This window comes from Armigeres subalbatus, chromosome 2, assembly GCF_024139115.2.
Source record: "Armigeres subalbatus isolate Guangzhou_Male chromosome 2, GZ_Asu_2, whole genome shotgun sequence".
NCBI lineage: Eukaryota > Metazoa > Arthropoda > Insecta > Diptera > Culicidae > Armigeres > Armigeres subalbatus.
This window is the reverse complement of record NC_085140.1, coordinates 18,307,030-18,323,789: the sequence shown is the minus strand read 5'-3', so window position 1 is coordinate 18,323,789 and position 16,760 is coordinate 18,307,030. Positions and strand designations below refer to the sequence as shown.

Below are 16,760 nucleotides of genomic sequence, written 5' to 3'. Positions count from 1 at the left end.
GTTTCTCTGTGCTACTAATAAGCATCTAGGTTGAATTATTGTTTATTTGTGATCTTCGTAGCTGAATAAAATGAATGCTGAATAATTCACTAGACAGATTTCATTTCAGCATCTAATCTAACTAATATTCGACATGGCCTATTTATTTGTTTACTACCTTTATTTGAAGTCGAACTAACGTTTTCGTTTTATCACATTTCAGCATATTGGGGAAGTTTAACAATATGCTGAACTAATGATTTTCAAAGTTCTCTGTTCGACTATGATGTGATGCTCTGAAAGGGTGGTCGAATTGAGTTTGAATAGTAAGTTAATAAGCAAGCATTAGACATCCTTCTTAACCGTTGTCCTTCTTAACCATTGGATTTCACATTTATCTGATCTATCGCACAGTGAAAAAAAAACATTATGCTTTTTAGTTTGAAAGAAAATCTGGATTCTAGATTTGGAAAATTTGATTTATAGGAAAATAAAAAAAAATATTTTCAAGGCATGCTTTTTATATTCGTGATTTATTAAGCTGTCGGAACAAAAAAAACTGCTGGAGCAATGAAAAAATCATGCATTCATGCGCAACTAAATTTACTAAAAGCCGGACATAACGCCGTTGAATAACGTCGGAAAATTATTGAATCTTTGATGTGTGGAATCCCAATTTTATCGCATGGATGTTGATGAAATTGGAATAATCTTAGCATTTGACAATCATATCGCAACCGTTTTCAAGAGATTCTGGGGAAGGCCGAATATACATTGATTTTATTTTCATAAATTCATAAATAGCATTGGGGACGGATTTTATTTTATCGATTATCGACATTATTTTTACGTATTTTTCCTAGTGTGCGATGGTTATGACTGGCTGAACAATGGTCGAAATAAAAATCTTGTACAGTTATTAACAAACTGTAGTTTGACAGATCGACTTATTGAATAAGAGTCCAACTATGATTCATATTCAGCAATAAGTTTATTTATGTTATGCATTGAGTGAGCCATATCTAACAAATCAAGGATGGCGTGGATGACAACGTTACCGGTAGATAATCAAATGACAGCAGTTCGAGGCCCGATTTAGGAAAGTTTTAAAATGATCATATGAAAACAGCAATTGCTTTAAAATACATTCATTGGAGAACTTAATGATGTTACCTTCTATGTGTTATTATTTTCGAAGAATTCACATGTAGTTGAATTGAGGCTTAGTAAAATGCTTATTAAAGGTTTAACGAATCAGTTAATAAAGTTGTTTTTCAAAATGAGATATTGTAGTTGTATAACTTCGCCAAAATTGTGTGAACAAAGCTTGAACAGAAGTTGTGATAAGAAATAGTACAGACATAATTCAACACAGCGCTGAATTAAATCATCACACTGATGTTAGTTCAACTAGTGAATGTTTTGAAAGCCGCCAGACATTCTAAATACTCACGCTCCTCTAATGTGGACGTGTACAATACACATGTGGAAGTATTGGCTTGAGAAATGGATTGCGAGTGATTTGACTATGCGTCCAATTTGGGAATCTCGAGCTCGTTCAGTAGCCTCTAGGTTGCGAAGTCCGACGGAGGTCCTTCGTAGCTTAGTTGGTTAAAGCACCAGTCTAGCGTACTGTAGGGTCATGGGTTCGAGTCCCATCGAAGGGAAAGTGGTTACCTCCAATACATTTTTCAAATCAATATCTTCCACATAACGTACATATTCACATATGAGTTTCCATAACATTGTAAATTAGTGAATGTTTGTTGGGCGGTGTTGATAAAATGGGAATTTCGTTACTTTACCAGCATATTTGCATGAACTGTTTCCAACGGGATGATAGAAATGTACCAGATTTCAGCAACCCACTGTGCCAAAATGCATCAAGTCATTGGGATGTTTGGCGATATCTGCTAGGAAATCCAAATCACTCATCTATTCAGGATCATTCAGCTCGAGTAGTGGTTTCCTTTATCTTGAAAAAATAGTTCTATTTTCCTTTCGAGAAAAATAATCTCTCAATCATGGTACCAAGACGTAGTTAATGAACTTCGCAATAATACAGGAAGTCTTCGTATTCGTCATTTCCGTCAACATCATTTATAATTGGTGGTGGTTGAGATCCCTAACGTTGATAACGTTGATTGTCTTAATAACAAACGTCAATACTTGAGGAATATTGATCGTTTTCGCATATCGATTCTATTGGTGAATATGCAGTATGGCAGGGAATATCGCCATATCTTTGTGATTGCTTTTCCATGCTTAGAATTGTCACAACGCCATTGTTATTTCCTGTCATTGATTGCTGGTGCTGCATCAATCGTAAGGTCACTTAAGTTTTCCAAGGAGAAAAATAGTTCCTTCGCACAGGTCTTATCAGCCCTCAGGGTTTCCCGTTAGTTGTTCCCTGCATAGGGTTCAAAGCTGCCAATTTCTCTGTCTTGCAGCCCTGGGCTGGCTCACCTCTATGCCACGTTTTTCACGTCAGTATTTTCATCGTTAGCGAGAAAATGTCACGTAACGTAGCTTTCAAATCTTCTGCGAGAACTTTTACTCTTCACCGTGTTCCGCGCAAACTAATGCTTCTGAAGGAGGCTATTTCCTTGAGACTTACGATGTTGTAAACAACAACCGAAATGCTTTCCTTAACAAGCTCTTCATCAAAAATTTCATCCGTTTTGCCAAATTCCTACTAACAGCAAAACTGGCCCGTACTGCATTTCAGTATTTTTTGAGTGAAGAGAGTTTTTGTTTCTATAATCCATTGTACCAATAATTAAAATCAATGAATGTAAATTAAAATTGATTGAGTGCCCTACCTTTGAAGTTCTACCATCTTTTGTTTCGTACCTGAGCCTTCTCAAATATCATATTTCATAGAATGCTTGGATTCAGATTTTATTCTTTCAATATAGCAAAACTTTCTGAACAAATTGAGCAAACCGGTCTTCCTTTTTTCAACGTGAACGTAAACTACTCGTGCCAATCTTCATAGGAAACGTTTCAAGATTTGATTTAAAACTCACGTATTAAATAATGAATAATAAAAATAATAATAAAAAAGAGCTTCCCGAGCCAGCTAGAAAAACTTGCGGGCCGAATATGAGTTTATTTTTCTTACGCGCCGCGGGCCACAAAAAATGGAGCCGAGGGCCGCATCCGGCCCGCGGGCCGTACGTTGGGCAGCCCTGCACTACACGAAAGGATAGGTTTTCCTCTTTCACATAGGCGCATTTTTAAAATGTTCCATCGTGGGTCATTTTCCATACGTTTTGGGGGGGGGGGGCTAAGTCGGTTATCATTTGAGACTTCTATGGAGTTTGCACCAAAAATAGTGAAAAAAAAAATAAAAATTGTTCTAGATTCACCGATAGAACATTTGAGTTTACCCACGATTTGAAAGAGGAGATGATATACTTTCGTGTGGTGGGTGTTTCAGAGGTACTGATATTTGAAAAATAATATTTCCCCATTGAGACATCGTGATCCCCTGTACGTGAGGATCGATCTGCTGCGGGGGTTATCTAAGTAAACCGCGCCCATGGGAGCAGAAAGGCTCAAGAACACAGGAGATCGATTTTGGCAGGAGTTATCTGCCGCTGTGATTAGGCAAGATTTACCACAGGGGACTATGATAAATTGCGACACGTTGTGCCGGTCTCGAGTCGTCTGAATCAGTTTATAGTTCCCGGTTCAAAGACATTAGACATCAAGACCAACCAACTAGTATTAACTATGAAAGTAAGAAAGTGCATCATACTTGCATTGTCCAATGCATATGCTGGAGAGGCGAAAGAGTATTGTTGGTTTTGATATAACGTCGCACGGACGCGAATCGTCGGCTTCGCGACCATGTTTTCTTTACTGTGGAACTAGCGTTCAATATAGCACACAAGTAAAAGTTAGATACAAATTTAGTGACTTTTGAACAGCAAATTGAACGGGTTTAAAAATATTTCCATAGCGTATAATTTTCAGAATTTTTAACTGTGGCATATAACGGCTTAAAAACTGCAAAACAATCAGCCCTGGGTCAGTGCGAAAAAGTATTAGAAAACCATGAACTTTTGACAACGTAGAATATCGAGGTTTCCATAATCAAAAGGCGGTGTAAACTTAGTCGAGTCAAGTACGAGATACTGAAGACAAGTAAGGTTGCTGTTGAGGTCGAAATACGTATTCTTGAAGTTACTGTAAAGTTACAATCAAGTGGTGGAATTAAATGGGATAATACTATCTCGTCTTATGACAAGTGAAGATATTCCACTTAAAAGCTTTGAATAATGTTCTCATCAATATGTATATGTTGTTACATAAACATAAATTGATAATATTTACGCAATTTTCTAACTGATAATTTGTTGGGATGTTCAAAAGTGTTTGGTTCGGAGGAGAGGCACAGAAGAATAAATCCGTTTGGAAACCCATAGAACGGAATGAACATCTTTTAGGTTTACAAACGAAGAACCTTTGTTCTTTTAAACTTTTTTGGGCTTCCGAGCGGAACTTTTTTTTGTGCTTTCAAACAAAATACTTTTGGCTTCCGAACGGAATATTTTTAGGCATCGGAATCCGAAAAGGATATCCCTTGTACAGAAAGAGAAAAAAAATCTCCACTCCACTCGGAATTCCAAAAGTATTCACAAGTCTAAAAGGAATTCGTTTGAAAGTAAAGTCCAAGATAATTTCGTTCAGCAGCTCAACAAGGTTCCGTTCGGAAGCCCAAAAGAATTTCGTTCAGAAATATGAAAGATTTCCTTCCAGAATCCCAAATAATTTTTTTTCGGAAACCCAGAGAAAGGACTTGTTTTGGGTTTACGAACCGAGATTTTTTTGGTTTTCTGAAAAGAGCTTTTTTTGGCTTTCGGAAGGAACTCTTCTGAATTGATACTTTTTGCAGTTCCGATCAATATCTTTTCAAGGCTTCGGTAGAAAATCTCTTATGTATTCTAATGTATTCTAATCGGAATCAATTGTCCAGAAGCAGAAAATAAAATCCGTTCAGAAGCCCAGAACGCTCCAATCGAAAGACAAAAAGGATTCTTTTCCATAGCCTAGAAGAATATCGTTCAGAAACTCAAAGGGATTCAGTTAGTAAACCCAGTATGATTACGTTCGGAGATTCACATAATTCTGTACGGAAATCCGTACGAACGGATATCGTTTGGGCACCCTAATGGAATTCTTTTCGGCTTTTGAATGGGATCATTTTGAGCTTTAGAATGGAATAATGTTGGACTTTTGATTGGAATCTTTTTAGGTTTCCCAAAGAATCTTTCCGTTTGGAATAAAACGATTCTGTTTGGAACCCGAAAAGAACCCCGTTCAGAAGCCCCAGCCTTGACGAGGACCCCTTTCCGTCCTCGGGCTCGGAACCCGCCCGGTTGACCAACGTCGCGAAAGCGACGATACCATGTTGTTTTTCGCGCGGCCACTTGTTCGATAAAAGGATTGAGTTCGACCACAGAGCATGTCCACCGGTATGACCCATGAAGCCAACTCCGATCCCTTGAACCACCTCTTATTTGCGCCTGAACTAGCCATCCTTAAGTCCACGCGCCACCTTCTGTGTAGCTCCGAGACGATTTAAGCGATAGCCGATAAAACGGCGTTCCAGCCAACTTCATCTTTACACATCCTCCGAACCTGCGCACACCAAACACTCGGGCGAGGCCGAGCAACCCAGTAAACCACATATCGTATAACAAACAGCAAATAAAGTCGCATTTGCGTCCATTAAAAATCTAAATCGCACTGCATATCAAACTTTATCAGTTTATTGTCGACAAATGTTGTATTGAATGTATCATATACGATAATTTTTACCATAGTGAAAATCAATCGTAATTGTGTAAATAAAAACTCATAATGACTTATATTCCTTGTAATATCCTATATCAGTGCGAATGAATGTCTACGTGAATCGTAATACAATTGAAACCACCTCAGTCCAAGTGGCTTGCAGAAGTTTCAAGCAGTTGTAAAGATATAAATTGTGTAGTTTATGTTGGACAAAAATCCGACTCACTTCAAGATGTGCACTATGGTGCCGTGGTACAGTATCCGCCTGTAGATCCAAAGATCGCATGTTCGAGACTTGGTGCTGGTAAGATTTTTTTTATTTTTCATATTTTAATGTTTAATCGTAATACTGTTCGTATGATGTCGGGAAAAATCGTGAAATAAAACTCGTATGTCGCCTCCACTTTGGTGCGTATATAGCCAATCTGTGCATTTTATACGATTGAGTTGGTTCTTATATAATAACCTCCCAGGTAACCAGTAAGCATTATATAAAGCATTTAAGTGGCATTATATGCGCCTTTACTGCAATACATTAAATGCCAATAAGCCCTGTAGTCGCCTTTAATGCTATTTTAATGCAGGTTTTGGCCCAATATATGGCTGCTTAAATGCTCAATCCTACTTTATCGATAAAGTAGAAATTTCGCTGAGTAGCATTTATTCAGCATCCGAAATGCTGAATAAATGCTTAATTTTAAAAACAAGAAAAAGATTTTTTTATTGGCATTTTTTTGTTTTCTAATTGTCTTACATAGTTTTTTTTTTCATTTTATATCGTTATTGTTATATTTTCATAATTGAAATGGAACATTTTTTTTACTTTCTTCGAGCGGGATTCGAACTCACGCTCTTGCCACCCGACGCTGTAGTTGTCATCGCCCTTACCAGCTGGGCCATAAGAGAGAGATGGTAGTGGGAATAATTTTGCCCAACATAAACATTACGCCTCTCATACCCAGTTGCAATGGAACAGCTACAGTAGTGCTGCTTTAATGCATCCATCGAAAATAGTGCAGAGGAATAATAAAATGTAGCCAAACTATGTAATTAGTGATAGGGTTAGGTTAACGACAAGTACTCCTGTCAATGATCGGAATGGAAAAAACATTCTGCACGTACCGATTTCTTTTCTCAAATGTAAGTTCATTGGACAAATAGCCCCCGCTTTATGATTCCATATTGGAAAACGTTTGACGTATGAACACTACAGGCCTTAAAGTGGCACTAATGTAGCTGTTCCATTGCACTTAACGAAAAACAACATTGTGCATTCAAAATGCTATTATAAGGCTATGCCTCACATGATTGCTTTGAGAAAGCTTATTTAGAACAGACAGGTTTTCGAAATGCTTATTTACAGCAAGGAGCATATGCAATGCCAGTATAATGCTACTATAGTGCTTACTTTAATGCTTATTGGTTACCTGGGCTATATCAAGAGTTATAGGTACCAAAATGTTGACTGGGAAGCCAGCTGCGTTACCTGCACTATGATTCTGCAGCACCTTAAACGCCGGGCACATCGAACCCCCCATGGGGTGCTTGCTGTTCACAGCTTTGCTGGAACAAGTCAAACAATTGGGAGGGTTCGTGCAGCATTGTGCTTTATGTCCCTCCAATCCGCAGCGTCGGCAGAGATTGCTTCTGTCAGGGCCTTTGCAGTCCCATTGTTTGTGCCCCGGTTCCAGGCACTTGAAGCAAACTTCGGGTTGCTCGCATATGCTCACAGGGCATACCGACCATCCCACCTTGACGATCCCTAACTTGACTACCTTGGAGGCGTCCGCTGCAGATAGCCGAACCAATGCTACCTGCGTCCCTGCCAGACCTTTCCGTAGCCGAACGGCTGCGATGGGCGTCTCCACTTCACACTGTCGCCGCAGTGCCGTGACGAGCTCTCCGACTTCGGTGATCTCGTCCAGGTCTTTAACCCTTAGATTCACCTCCGTCGTGAGTGCCGTCACCTTGACCGTCTCGCCTAGAACTTCCTCCGCCAACTTCTTGTAGGCGGCGCCCTTTTGCGAGACGCCCCGCTTCAGCTCGAGGATCATCTCGCCCATCCGGGTACGTCATATTCGACGTACGTCGGCGCCGAGTTCACCGAGCTTGACGTCACTCCTCATCGCCTTCAAAACGTCCGAGTACTTAGCCTGACTAGGACATCGCCCCTGAAGCGATTGGCGCCTACCCTAGACTTCTTGCTACCCTCATTCGCCTGGGCTTTCTTTTCGGTCCTTGACGTCTTCGGTTTCCTCTTGTTCTTGACCAGGATCCAGGAGGCGTCATCCCCCTCTATTTCCCTGGTCTGGTGCGGCTGAGAACTTTCAGCCTGCCGTAACCCCTTACCACCGTCTTTCCTGAGTGGACGGACCTTTCCAGGTCCTTCCTCCCCCGGTTTTGGAGGTACCTGGTCGGGGTTCAGCTTCCCAGCCCCACGGTAGTAACCCTCCGCGTTTTGGAGCGGCCCCCAGGGAGCTCATCCCCTGGAGACTGTCTCCCGCGTTTTTGTGTCTGCTCCGCTGGAGCAGTCACCCCCGACGTACCCGCAAATACTTGAGCCTCAGTCTGGGTAGACTTTGGTACCACCGTTTTCGCTGGCACGCCTTCGGTCGATTCGACCTTGGCCGAGTCCGCGAATCCTTGGGCCTCAGTCTGGGTAGACCTCGACTCCACCGATTTCACGGGTTTACACTTGGCCGTCCCGCCCGACCGCTCTCTCCAGCTTGGCGTCCAGCATCGACTTTCGAAGTTTCTGCAAGCTCCTTTTGAGTTCCTTGCTGATATTATGCTTCGATGACGCAAAGTCGATGATGGCGTCCATCTGTTCCGTCGCCACCTCGAAGGCCGAAAGCCCATCGCGTTTGCGGTTCATCGCCTCCACAAGCCATGGGCCGTCACCGGCCGGCGTTTTTTTAGCCGAGAGGAAGGTTGAGTAACCCACGCTGGCGCTGCGCACTGAGTTGCCGACTATTGCCTCTGGCCTCCTAGGCGGAGACCTGAACAACCTACCTCTTGCGAAGGGGTTGTCGCCTACACTACTACCACTTATTGAAGAATTGACTTGGTTTTCCATTTTGGTCCCACGAGTTGCTCGGGAAAAGAGGTCCACCACGCCAGAGTTCAGCATGACGCGGTAAGGGACAGTTACTGTGGAGGGTGCCCAGGTACCCCACAGGCTCCGTTAAAGGCCTAGCTTATTATTTCACCCCCTGGCCATGCATCCCCTCGGCACGGGTCGCTTGACGCCTTGGGATTAGGGGTTAGGGACGATGGTCCCGGTTTAACTCGCAGTGGCCATGGTTAGGGGTCGTCAAGCCCTTGGACAAAGTCCCTGCTGCCCCAGTTGTCTGTATGTCTGGTATGTCTGCATCTGATTACTCTATCAGCATCTAAAACCCCTGTTCAAAGGTACTCTCTTTGCTGGTTTGTTTTGATTCCGTTTCACGATGTTCTATCTTTCTTTTACCGATTCCACGTGCTAAATGACGTTTGAAGCATTTTCAATTTGAACCAAGTTCAAACGATCTCGTTTTAATTTATTCAGAAAAAAAGCCCTGATTAATCCACCTAGCAGTGGTGGTGCCTTTCTCGTGCGAATAAAAAATAGTATTTTGGCCATAATTTTGGAGCCCATAGTCAGATCTAGCCAATTTTCAATAGGAAACAAAAATTGACAACGAAAATTTCGATTTCTTCGATACAGATAAATAGTTTTTGGCAAAACTCTTGTGTCGACCGAGTTGAGAGCTTCAAAATTATCTGCATTGTTGAAAGTGATCTGAGGGAGCCGGACGGCATACAACGGGAGACTTTGAATTTATTTATTTTTTTCAATGGGGAAAGGTTAACGTCAAAAAAATACTGCTCCGAAATTTCAAAAGTCATAAACTAAGTAATATTTTCACTTCTGCTAATATGGTCCGTATGTAACAAAATGTTTGTTTCCTTCAAACAATTTAATATTGATTAGATTTTTAATACATAGTTTTTAAAATGTTAGCAACGCAATAAGAGTAGTTAAAAATCTCACCGCAAATTTTTTTCACACGCTGAATCATTGATGCTTAAACTGGGGTCACTTGTTACGTGGTTTTGGTTTTGATAATTTTGGCCTTTGGATTTATTAAAACATTGTCTACTTAATGTATCCACATAAAATCGAAGAAAAATCAGGAGGTGGTATCGACAGGTAGGGTAATAGTTCCGATAGTCATGGGTGTTCCTATAGTTGGGGTAGTGTTACTTACTTTTTATTTCTGCAGCTCGGCAAAAATCCACACAGCTGTGTACCGGCAAAATAAATAACTGATATTCCGGCAAAAATGGCGTTTGTTAGCTGATTTTCGGCAAATTATTTGCTGATTATCAGAAATCTTGACAGAAATCTCGCCAAGAAAACATGTTTCCTGGGCCATGGCTGTGCGAATCTCGGTAAAAGTTTAACATTTTGCGTGTGTACATATTTAAAACGCAGCAACCCATATATAGTCTATCAATTTGTTGATAGAAATAGAGGAAAACAAGTTGAAAATTGCATCAAAAACCGTAAAATACCTTATCTTTTTCTCTGCTTTGCACCAATAGTTGCGGTAGTGTTCCTATAGGTGCGAGTCCCATATGATAACAATGGGTTTCGCAACTACATATAGGAAAAAGAATTAAAAAATTGGAACTATTGGAACACTGGACCAATAGTTGGAGGTATCAATTTAGGTAACAATGATGGTTTCTGCAGCGAATGGAGCACTCTTCGTTCAAACTATAATTGATGACCTTTGGAATACGTTTTTAAAGTAAGCCGAATGAAATATAGACGTGGTACAAGCAACTAAATAGTGGCTGAATGAGCTTAGTTCCTCCACTATTGGGTCTTCTACCCCATTCCCAGGCATTGTGCTCCGGCACAACCTCTAAACCTCATAGTTACATCTTTGATTTCAATTTCAACTGGCTGCATCGTAAATTGGGGCCTTCATTAGTCATGCTGAAGGTGGCTGGGTTCGATTCCCGGTCCGGTTTAGGCTCCCAAAAACCGCAAATGATTTCTCAAAAAACACGTCCAATCTTTACATTATATTAAGAACCTTAGAATAAAAAGTATTCACAGTATGTATTTTGTGAATACTTTCTATTCTAAGTTATCCATGCGTAGGGTAAGGGTTCAGTTATCCACGACATTTCTGGAGAAAGGTCTTAAGATCTAAACGCATAACCAAAAGTCTATCGAGTTGTTTCAAATATAGTATACTACCTTTGCAACACTTAAAATAGACCGTGTTCGCATCATATGTCCTGTGTTATCCAAGAAATTCTGGAATAAAGCCTTACACGCTCAACCAAAGATCTGCTTAAAAATTCTGAGCTCATTGTCCAGTTTATAAAAAGTGTACGTGATGCCGAAATTGCCGCTTAAAATATTGTTCGCCGTTTCAAGAAGCTATGATCAATGAGCAGACCATGCACTCTTTGGATGAAGTTCGAATTGTCCTGCTTTCCCGTTGTTCACCCTAGCGCAGGACAGACCTCAAACGGCAAGGAAATTTGGTGAGCTTATTCCAATTTGTCTTTTTGTTGGCTTATTATTTTTGACTATATAACCATTTGAATTTGAAATATTGGTATGGTATGTATGATCGGGTACAATCTGGAAACATTTCCAAGCATTTGTAATGCTTATAATATACTTAGTAACATCAAAATTCCGTACGTAACAAATTACATATTGTTATATCTTACTTCACGTAGGAAGGAAGTTATGTATTAAGGAATTGGATAAATTTACGTTTCTATAGAACAAGTTGTATTTGGTCTTGAAATTGGAATAGGTAATTCTCTCATTTCAACATATTTCATTCAACTGACGTTACTGCTATTAGATTGATCGGAACCTATTTTTTTCTATTGGGTACATAAGTTGACCAACATAATTTGAATAAATAGCACAATCGTCGTTCCCAAAATCAAGGTCAGATCAAATTTTAAGCATCCCTAATATGCAAAAGGCGATAATACGGTGCCTGATGGAACCACCATATACTACATGGTGTATGAAGCTACAGAAAATATTTACAAGCATATTGCCTTCAGTGAATTTGTTAACCCTTAAATGTGCCTGCGCATTGCGCGGATTCGTCGGCAGGAGGAAAGAGTTGGACGACGATTCAACACACGCCGACTGGAAGATGCCACGGTGAAACGGTCCTTCGTTGAAGAACTGGAGACGCGTGCTGCAGATATTCCGGAAGGTGGCAGCGTGGAAGACCAATGGACCGCCATCAAGAATGCCTTCATCGCCACCAGCGAGAACAATCTGGGCGAACTACGCACCCAGAGAAAACAATGGATCACCGATGAGACCTGGAGGAAGATAGAGGAGCGAAGAGAAGCCAAAGCCGCGATAGAGCGATCGAAAACCAGAGGAGCCAAAGTCTTAGCCCGTCAACGATACACGGCTCTTGAGAAGGAAGTAAAACGCTCATGTCGACGGGACAAGCGAGCGTGGGCAGACTCTCTGGCCGACGAAGGAGAGAGAGCCGCCGCAACCGGGGACATTCGCCTCCTCTATGATATCTCACGACGCTTAAGCGGGGCGAAGATGAATGCAACGATGCCTGTGAAAGACGCGAATGATCAGTTATTGACCGACCCAACTGACCAGCTGAAACGCTGGTTCGAGCACTTCGAACAACTTTTCAAGTGCCAACCAGGCCATCACCACCTCGGCATGATCTGCCTAGGATCCGACGTATAACACGTGTCAATACCGAAGCTCCATCACTGCTAGAGATTCAAACAGCCATCCAAAGCATGAAATCGAATAAAGCCCCAGGGGTCGACCGCATATCAGCCGAGATGCTCAAAGCTGACCCCATGACATCCGCTCAACTACTGCATCGTTTATTTCGTAATATCTGGGACACCGCAACTTTCCCGGTCGACTGGATGCAAGGTATCTTAGTGAAGGTGCCCAAAAGGGTGACCTGACTGTATGCGATAACTGGCGAGGCATTATCTTGCTGTGTACCGTTCTCAAAGTTCTGTGCAAAATTATCCTAGCCCGGATTCAGGAGAAGATCGATGCGACTCTCCGGCGGCAGCAAGCCGGATTCCGTGCCGGAAGATCCTGTGTGGACCATATTGTCACGCTCCGCATCATTTTGGAGCAGGTTAACGAATTCCAAGAGTCCCTTTACTTGGTATTCATTGACTACGAAAAAGCTTTCGACCGTCTCAATCACGAGAATATGTGGGGCGCCCTGAGACGCAAGGGGTTCCTGAGAAAATCATCGGCCTCATCGAAGCACAGTACGAGGCCTTTTCGTGTAGAGTGCTGCACAATGGGGTCCTGTCCGACCCTATCCGGGTCGTAGCTGGTGTGAGGCAAGGATGTATTCTATCACCGTTACTGTTCCTCATCGTAATCGATGAGATTCTGGTAGATGCGATTGACCGTGAACCAAACCGCGGGCTGTTATGGCAGCCTATAACCATGGAGCACCTAAACGACTTCGAATTGGCGGATGACGTTGCACTCCTCGCGCAACGGCGCTCTGATATGCAGAGTAAGCTCAACGACCTTGCCGAGCGCTCCTTTTCGGCAGGTTTAGTCATCAACGTCAACAAAACCAAATCGTTGGATGTAAACACGGTGACTCCTTCCAGTTTCACAGTAGCCGGGCAACCAGTGGAGAATGTTGAAAGCTTCCAATATCTTGGTAGCCAAATGGCGTCAGACGGCGGTACCAAGATCGACATAGGCGCACGGATCAAGAAAGCAAGGGCTGCCTTTGCGAGTTTAAGAAATATCTGGAAAAACAGGCAGATAAGTGAACGCACCAAAATACGAATTTTCAACTCTAACGTGAAATCTGTGCTGTTATACGCTAGCGAAACATGGTGTGTATCAGTGGAGAACACTCAACGGCTGCAGGTGTTCATTAACAGATGCCTGCGGTATATAATTCGGGCCTGGTGGCCTCACAACTGGATCTCAAACAACGAGCTCCATCGTCGTTGTCACCAGAGGCCGATAACAACAGAAAGTGGGCTGGGTCGGCCACACTCTACGTAGGGGCGGAAACGAAATCTGTAAACAAGCATTAGATTGGAACCCAGCGGGACATCGCAGCAGAGGCAGACCCAGAGGCTCATGGCGGCGAAGCCTCAATAAAGAAATAAAAGAAGTCGACCGAAATCTAACCTGGCAACAGGTTAAAGCGATAGCCGGGCATCGCTCAGGATGGAGATCTTTCAAGTCGGCCCTTTGCACCACCGGAGGTGTACAGGATCCATAAGTAAAGTAAATGTGCAATGTTGTCTTAGAACAACAAACTGAAAATACGTTTATTGTGAATGAATTTAATGGTTATTTACGGTTAAAATATTTCCGACGATTTCTAAAACAAATCGCCTTGCGTTTTTAAGGGTTCAAATAAAGGTGAACTATACAGAAACAAGTGTGAACTATGATCACCGACGAACCGACGGGGACACATAGAAAATAATTCAAATTTGCTGCCCACGGAACCATGATGAAAAATCATCGAACACTATCGCCACCTTCATAATGGCTCGCAAAGTTCTCGTAGCTCAACCGCCAACCTACGTGTATTAACATTGCAATGGAGTTGGATCTTGGATAATTTGACAGGAGTGATCGCCCGAAAAAGCGAATGACCGTTAAAAAGTAGTGGACAGTCTCAGAGCGTTAGTGACACGTCGGTGCGTCGGTGCTATGATGTTCTAGGATCTGTAGCATGAATTACATTCTACCTTCTTCATATATAATTTTCTTCATGTGAAACTGATAAAACCAACTATTTTCATTTTATTAATTGTATTCATTATGTACATGTAGATTCATTACACACAATATTTTGTATATGAATTCTATTCCTTTGACTGCATTGCGGAACGAATGACATAAGCCAATGTCTACCATTTCCAACCCTAAATCCTGGTTATAATTGGAATAGTGCTTGAAAGATCGTGTTAAAGTGCGCGTCGGTTCGGTTCAAGTTACGCGTTTCTCGGTATGCAAAAGTTACCAAGCTTACATTGTGCGAGATTTTCTCTTAATTGCGGGACAATCCAGGTAATAAATGAAAGTTGATACAGTTCTTGAGTGTGCGTCGGTTCGGTCGTAGAAGCGCGATCCTCAGTATGCAGAAGCCACCGGGCCTGCATTGTATTAGTTTTTCTTTGTCGCGATACCATGAAGGTAAAAGAGTTTTTAAAATAGTGTTCACTTAAAAAGTAGAACAGTCTCGAGGCCACAGATTTTTGTTCTGCTTTGTGCAACTTATCGCATTCGAATAATTAAGTGCGCGATCGGGCGTGTTTTTTTTTTAACAGAACGGTCTCGAGAACACGGAATTTTTGTTCTACTTAGTGCGGTCAGTAATTGAACTAATTAGTGCGCGATTCCAAACTACACGTTGTACACAGCATACCGTTTACCAAGACGAACCCCGCTACATGCCCTACCCCATATTTTCCAACATCCCAGTGATTTCTCGTGGAAGTACAGCTGACTCGTCGGCTTCCATCAAAGCGAATACCACGTCAACACTTTCCTACCCATTCCTTAATTGACCTGCATTTGGACACGGCCGGCGCTGGTATTGCTGTATATTGGGTCACCAGTTTTTACACATTGAGGATGATGTTAGTCCCCAACGTCATCTGTTGGTTCTCTGTGTAATTACAGCTGGCCTGGCAATAACGGAGTAGCAACCGCGGGCGTTCTATCATGGTCATGCTCATGCTACAAGACTTCAATTAATAAACCATTATAAAACTTAACAGTTACTAAGGGATACTACATTTGCAAAGGTGGCAGAACTGTACACCCGCCTGAAACGTGAAGCAACAAAAGTTGGACTGGTGGTGAATGCGTCAAAGACAAAGTACATGCTTGTGGGTGGAACCGAGCGCGACAGGGCCCGCCTGAGAAGCAGTGTTACGATAGACGGGGATACCTTCGAGGTGGTCGAGGAATTCGTCTACCTCGGATCCTTGCTAACGGCTGACAACAACGTTAGTCGTGAAATACGAAGGCGCATCATCTGTGGAAGTCGGGCCTACTACGGGCTCCAGAAGAAACTGCGGTCGAAAAAGATTCGCCACCGCACCAAATGTGTCATGCACAAGACGTTAATAAGACCGGTAGTCCTCTACGGACATGAAACATGGACAATCCTCGAGGAGGACTTGCAAGCACTCGGAGTATTCGAGAGACGGGTGCTTAGGACCATCTTTGGCGGTGTGCAAGAAGACGGTGAGTGGCGGCGAAGAATGAACCATGAGCTCGCCCAACTCTACGGCGAACCCAGTATCCAGAAGGTAGCTAAAGCCGGAAGGGTACGATGGGCAGGACATGTTGCAAGAATGCTGGACAGCAACCCTGCAAAGATGGTGTTCGCTTCCGATCAGGCAGGTACGAGACGGCGTGGAGCGCAGCGAGCGAGATGGGCAGACCAGGTGCAGAACGACTTGGCGAGCGTGGGGCGTATCCGAGGATGGAGAGATGCGGCCTCGAACCGTGCATTGTGGCGTCAAATTGTTGATTCAGTGTTATCTGTTTAGATGTTAACTAAATAAATGAAATGATGAAGGGATACTAAGTGGATTTATGACAACAAATGTATGCTTTCTGGATTAACTTCAGGAATTTCTTGAATGACAGGACTTACTCTAGAACAGAAAGATGGGACATTCTTGAGAATATGATATGAACACGTTCTATTCTAAGTACCACAAGAAGCACATCAATATTTGAAATTTGTCGATTGACCTTAGGTTACACGTGTGAAGAACCTACATAGCCTGTTCAGATTACGCCATTTATTATAATTATCGTGTCAAATATTGAAAAGAATATTCAATGGCATCAAGTTACTCTTTATGATGATATTTATTTACATAAATGGCGTAATCTAAATAGGCTATTAGCCTTATCTCAGGGCATGACG

General features: G+C 42.3%; 1 protein-coding gene across 2 annotated transcripts in view; it reads right to left on the bottom strand.

Annotated features, from left to right (window-relative positions):
* Window positions 1-16,760, bottom strand: part of LOC134214087 (PDZ domain-containing protein GIPC3-like) — an 88,684-nt gene that overhangs the window by 69,311 nt on the left and 2,613 nt on the right. The gene's annotated exons all lie outside the window — the stretch shown is intronic.